We start from the raw sequence: 6249 nt of genomic DNA on the forward strand, positions 1-6249 counted from the left end.
GTATGCTAAAAATCAAGTTTCTTTAAAGGATTTTAATTACCCATTAATTGGGATTAAAGTATGAGGTTTTAAATAAAATTTCAGCTTATTTTAATTAAATTATGAGCGGTTTAATAAGAGTATATATTGATGGAAATTTGTGTAGAGTGGATTTTAATGCTCTATTATGATTTTAATTTGTAGGAGACTTTGAAGTGAGTGATTTCTATTAGTCGTGGCGATATTAAGATCGTATTCAAGGTACGTTCGCGTACTTAGCATATTTTTGATGATATAGTGGCATGCTAGATGTGATTAATTAATTCCAAGTAGTATCATGTTAAATTATGATTGGAAATTGTGGCTTGATTGTTATTGGTGATCGAATTATGAAGCATGATTTATTTATGATGGATTATTAATTTGGAAATAATCGTTTGGCATGTTGAATATGAACCACACTTATATTTATGGCATGATTGTAACACCCTAGAAATTCATTTCCTTTAAATATACTTGTTTTGCTCTTTTTTAAAACTCAAAATAGGAAAATCTACGATATTATCACCACCGTGAAAACGGCTAAGGCAATTATCAAAGACACACAGCGGAAGACTATCTTTAAAACCATTCAAAACAAGTCAACTTAAATATTCAACCAAACGAAAATAAAGTCAAACCAAAGTTAAACGAAGTCAACCTACAACTTGGAACCATTAAAGGCCCTTATTAAATCCAAATAAAACTTAAAAACCTTTGTGTTAGTCTCATAAGCATAATAATATTATAATCAACAAAGTAATAAATCACATCATAGTCTTATGGAAACTAGCATGATTTGCTCTTCACTCATGTCCATCCTGAATATGCTTCATCGTCTGAAAAGCTTCTCTCTACTTGTTTTCACTACTCTCCATTAAAAATGGGTCATCATAGGGCCAAAGTAAAGACAAGGCCAAACAAACATACAAACACACACAATCAGCAAAGCTGAGTACATAAGCGTAACTAAACACACTAAGTGCTATCACCTATCAACACACAACTTACCTCGTTGCACCCCTTTATAAGCATACAACAAGACTTCTCAACTAAGTAACTAAATAATTTATTTAGTATTGATTACGCATCGAACGGGTTTCCTCCTAACCTGCCCCAATAAAGGGGTACTAACACGGGAGCTAACCGTGCCAGCATAAAAGAACCACTCGTAAGTGGCGAAATTCCTGCGCATAATAATAAAAAGGAAAATACAGCGTCCTGTACTCCCAATAGAAGTTATGGTCAAATATAAAGTCGCATAACTCCCCCCCCCCCATATGTTCATACTCAAGGTATATATACATTCCACAAGTTTTGGTGCGTAATCTCTTTCACTTTACGTTATTTACATATTATTAAACTTGGTGATGACTCTCAAGCCATAACACAATCAAACATTATAATTACTCAAACAATTAAACATACCAATTTAATTCTTGAATAATTAGTGACTACATAATATTTAGGAAAATTTAACAGGAATAATCCAACCTTTTACCCATTCTCCCAAAATAATCCAACCTTTAGATTAACCCTGAATAATCCCAACTTTGCATATTATTCTCCCACACCGCCCCTAGCAAGTCACCCAACCCCCTACAACCGGTTGCCATGCCACGTGACACTTTTTTATTGGTTTTTTTTTTTGTTTTTTTTTTTTAAAAAAAAAACTTCATAAAAAATATATTTTAAAAAAATCCTTCAATTTATGACAGCCACCTCCCCTACCTTGACTTCCTCCATTATCACCATCATCCACCAATCACAAACCTCCAGCCACCAGCACAAACCTTCAGCCACCACGTAGCACTACCACCTACACCCACCACATACCCACACCCATTTTATTTTCCTTTCCTTCTTCGCCTAGACACAACAACCACCGCGGCTCCGCCGCCATAACCACTGTCTACCCAGCCGCCGACTCCACGACCACCCAAGCCCCACCGCCCAGTCAACCCACCACATACCCTGCTTTATTTCTCCTCTTCCTCCTTCCCATATTTCTTTCTCTTTCCACCGTACTACCACCACCCCAAAATCACCACCCTTGCCTCCTCTTCGAAACCCCAAACACACCACAAATCACCACCACCATAACTAATACCCCACCCATACCACCCTCACCCACCACGTACCCACACCACCCTAACCCATCACGAATCACCACCACCATCACTAAAACCCCCCACCCGTACCACTTTCACCCACCACACAATCAGCCACTCTCCCGCTACCACCACGAAAAATTTGAACCATGACCCACAAATTAAATCTTCAATTATGAAATTTTTTATCAAATTTAACCATAAAAACAATAGGAGAGATGGAGAATGAAGAAGGAAGGAGGTAGGAAAGGGAAGAAGGAAGCAGGAAGGGGAAGGAGATTTGAGGTTTTTTTTATTTATTATTTTTTTATGTTAATTTAATATATATGTAATTATTAAAAAAAGAAAAATTACCGGTTGAATAAGTTTCTGGTCAAATAGGTTCGGTATGGGAGAATAATATGCAAAGGTGAGATTATTCAGGGTTAATCAAAAGGTTGGATTGTTTTGGGAGAATGGATGAAAGGTTGGATTATTCATGTTAAATTTTCCTAATATTTAATGTTGAACCCTTTTTAATCTACCTCGGTGTCAAAGACACCTTAAACGCATAATGCGCCAAAAATCCTATCCCTCGGTGTTAGTAATACCTTAAGTGCACTAAGGCACCAAAATATAATTTATTCCTCGTGTATAAAGACACTTAAACAGCTCCTTCCTCATGCTTATAGCATCAATAAAATTTATATGAACCATAATAAAATTTCTTTTCAATATCCCAAACCAAATAAAACATTTAGTTTAATTAAACATGATCTCTATCATGCCAATAATAAAAGTGTGGTTCATATACAACATGCCAAAATAATTATTTTCAATCACTAATCCATCACAAATAATCCATGCTTCATCATTCAATCACCAACATCAACCAAATAATAAATTCCAATAAAAAACTATCATGATACTATTCGGAATCAATTATTCAAAGCCTTGCATGTTCCTATATCACCAAATAAATACCAAGTACGTGAACGTACCTCAAATCGTCTTTTCAACTAGCCAAAATGCTAGAATTTACTCAATTTAAAGTCTCCTACAATACCAAATACATAAACTCAATTAATCCCTTGATTACACAAATTTCCAGCAACTTTTAAACATCTTAAAACCTCTCTAACAAGCTAAAATTTTGGTTTAAAACCTTTAAAACTCTTTCTTTAAGTGGGTAATTAAAACCACAAAGTAAAAACATAATTATAGTGCTTATATAAAAATTCCAGCACACTTTTTAAGGTCTAAACCCCTTAAATAAATCTGAAAATTATATTAAAACAAAATAAAACCTTCTCTATTTATGGGTAATCAACCCCTTCTTATTAAAACACAAAAGTAACACTTTATAATAAAATTCCAGCAATTTATTCTTAATGAAAACTCATAAAACTCCATAAAAATACAATCTTTAAGCTTTATTAACACTTCCAATCAATGGGTATATAAAACCCCCAAATTAATTTTAAGTTAGAACCCTAAAAATCAACACTTTAATAATTAGAACCCTAACTTTTAATACTTTATAAAATCTAAAAATTAAACACTTTATAATCTAAAATTTTCAATCTTTAATCATTAAAACACAATTATAAAATATATCAATCATGTTTAAACAATTAAAATCAATATCCAAAATATAAAGTATAGGAATAATAATTAAAACAAGATAAAAGAGGAGATAGAGAGAACCACCGAGGGGTGGTGGCCGGCCAGCTGGGTGGCAGGCGTGAGGTGGGTGGTCGCCGGCGGTGGGTGACGTGGCAACGGCCGGTGGTGAGGTGGCATGCAAGTGGCGTAAGGTTTATATTTTGTGAAACCAAGTTCACGTATAACCCCATGAAACAAGAAAAAAACAGAAAAAATAAGAAAAACGAAAAAAAAGAAAAAGAAAGAAAAGAAAAATAAGGAAAAGGAAAAAGAAAAGGTAACTTACATGGGAAAATCTGATTTCTTTGAGCCTCTTTGTGTGGGAAAATTTTAGGGTTTTGGGAGGTATTTATAGAGTAGAGAATAGGGTTTAAGTTTGGGCTTAATAAATAAATGGGCTTAAGTTATAAAATATTTGACCACAAGAGTTCAAATAAGGGTTGAGCTTATTTAAATGAAATGGGTTATTCCAATAAGAATATGTAGGACTAGTTTACATACGATATTTTAAATGAGCCCAAATAATTAATAAACTTTTGGCCCAAAATATAATTTACTTTTATAAAACTTTATAAATAAAATACTTTAGCCCTTTAAAATATTTGATTAAAATAATCGAGCCCTTAAAAATACATTTTGTAAATACTTAAATACTTTATAAAAATACGGAGTATTACAATGATAGAAAACATGTTTAATTAAACTAAATATTTAATTTGGTTTGGAATATTAAAAGGGAATTTTATTATGGTTCGATGCGTAATCAAAACTAAATAAATTATTTAGTTACTTAGTTGAGAAGTTTTGTATGTTGTGTGCTTGAAAACAGGTGCAACAAGGTAATTGAGTGTTGATAGGTAAAAGCATGTTAGTGTGTTTATCTACGCTTATGTACTCGGCTTTGTTGTTGTGTGTTTATGTGTTTGTTGGCCTTGTCTTTACCTTGGCCCTATGATGACCCATTTTTAATGGAGAGTAGTGGAAACAAGTAGAGAGAAGCTTTTCAGGTGATGAAGCATATTCATGATGGGCATGAGTGAAGAGCGAATCATGCTAGTTCCCATAAGTTTATGATATGTTTATTGCTTTAATTATTTTATGTTAGTATTGTTTGTGAGACTAACACAAAGGTTTTTAATTTGGTTCGGTTTTGTTAAGGGCCTACAATGGTTCCAAGTTGTAGGTTGACTTTGTTTTACTTTGGTTGACTTTACTTTTGTTGGTTGACTTTTTAAGTTGAGTCGATTTAAATATTTTAAAGGAGAATCTTCCGCTGCGTGTCTTTGATAATTGCCTTAGCCGTTTTCACGGTGGCGGTAATGTCTTAAATTTTTCTATTTAAAGTTTTAAACAGCGCAAAACAGGTATTTCAAAAGAAACGAATTTCTAGGGTGTTACATGCCATTGGTGATTGTTTTGTAGAGATACATTATTGAATCATTTGTAACCATTGATTTGGACAGCAGTAAGCTTTTAGACCTTAGTAAGAAACTCTAGTAGTGGATCCTATCATAAGCTTTATTACCTGTTTTTGATGAGTTTATTATCTCCATCAATTAATGGCTTAATAAAATGTTGTTAGCTATAACTCTTCAATTCCTTGTACAAAACCATGTTGTGAGTCTGAGATAAGAAAAGAAAGGTATAGACGGAGTTTGGCCAACAAGCATTTAGAAGCACATTTGTAAACCGTATTACAAAGGCTAATAGGACAAAGATGTCCCACCTCAGTTGGAGTAGCAATCTTCGGAATCATTACCTGTAAAGATAGTTTCATTCTTTCAAAAAACAACCTGTTTGAAAAACACTTTAAATACTTGAAATAACATAATCCCCAACAATGTCCGCGTGAATTTTAAAGAATTCCATTGTAAACCAATATGGACCATAACTTTATAATTCCCTAAGTCAAACATAACATTACATATTTCAGAAGTAGAAAAAAACGCTCCATAATATTAAGTTGAGAGGAAGTTACTTAAGGAAGATGTAATTTTCTAATCATTGTATTAATAGTTGTGTCATAAGGTGAGATTGAATCACTTTTGAAGGTTTTTATTGAGAGATTGAACAATGATGCTTTGTACATCTCGTCGACCATGTTGTAGTAGCCCTTGGTCGTTTTTTATTTATTTATTTATTTATTTATTTTTTGTTTTTTGAGAAATAGCCCTTGGTCATTTAGTAAGGAACTAATCAGTGATCTCATTCTTCTTTTGCCGACTTTTGACTAGTGAGTTAATAATGAATATGCATTTAACGAGTATAGTACAAAGCAGTGTACATAATTAATTAATGATAATATTAATCAAATGTTGGCTTTACAGGTTGTGAAAATGCAAATGTAAGCATTTTATCGAAATGTAGAAAGAACATTGAAAATGCCATTATTTTTTCTTTTATACTTTATATAATAGTAAGCCCCAAAGAGATGGATGTCGTAGACAACTTTAAAGGAAGGAGGTGATAAGCTAAC

This window comes from Chenopodium album, chromosome 16, assembly GCF_948465745.1.
Source record: "Chenopodium album chromosome 16, dcCheAlbu1.1, whole genome shotgun sequence".
NCBI lineage: Eukaryota > Viridiplantae > Streptophyta > Magnoliopsida > Caryophyllales > Amaranthaceae > Chenopodium > Chenopodium album.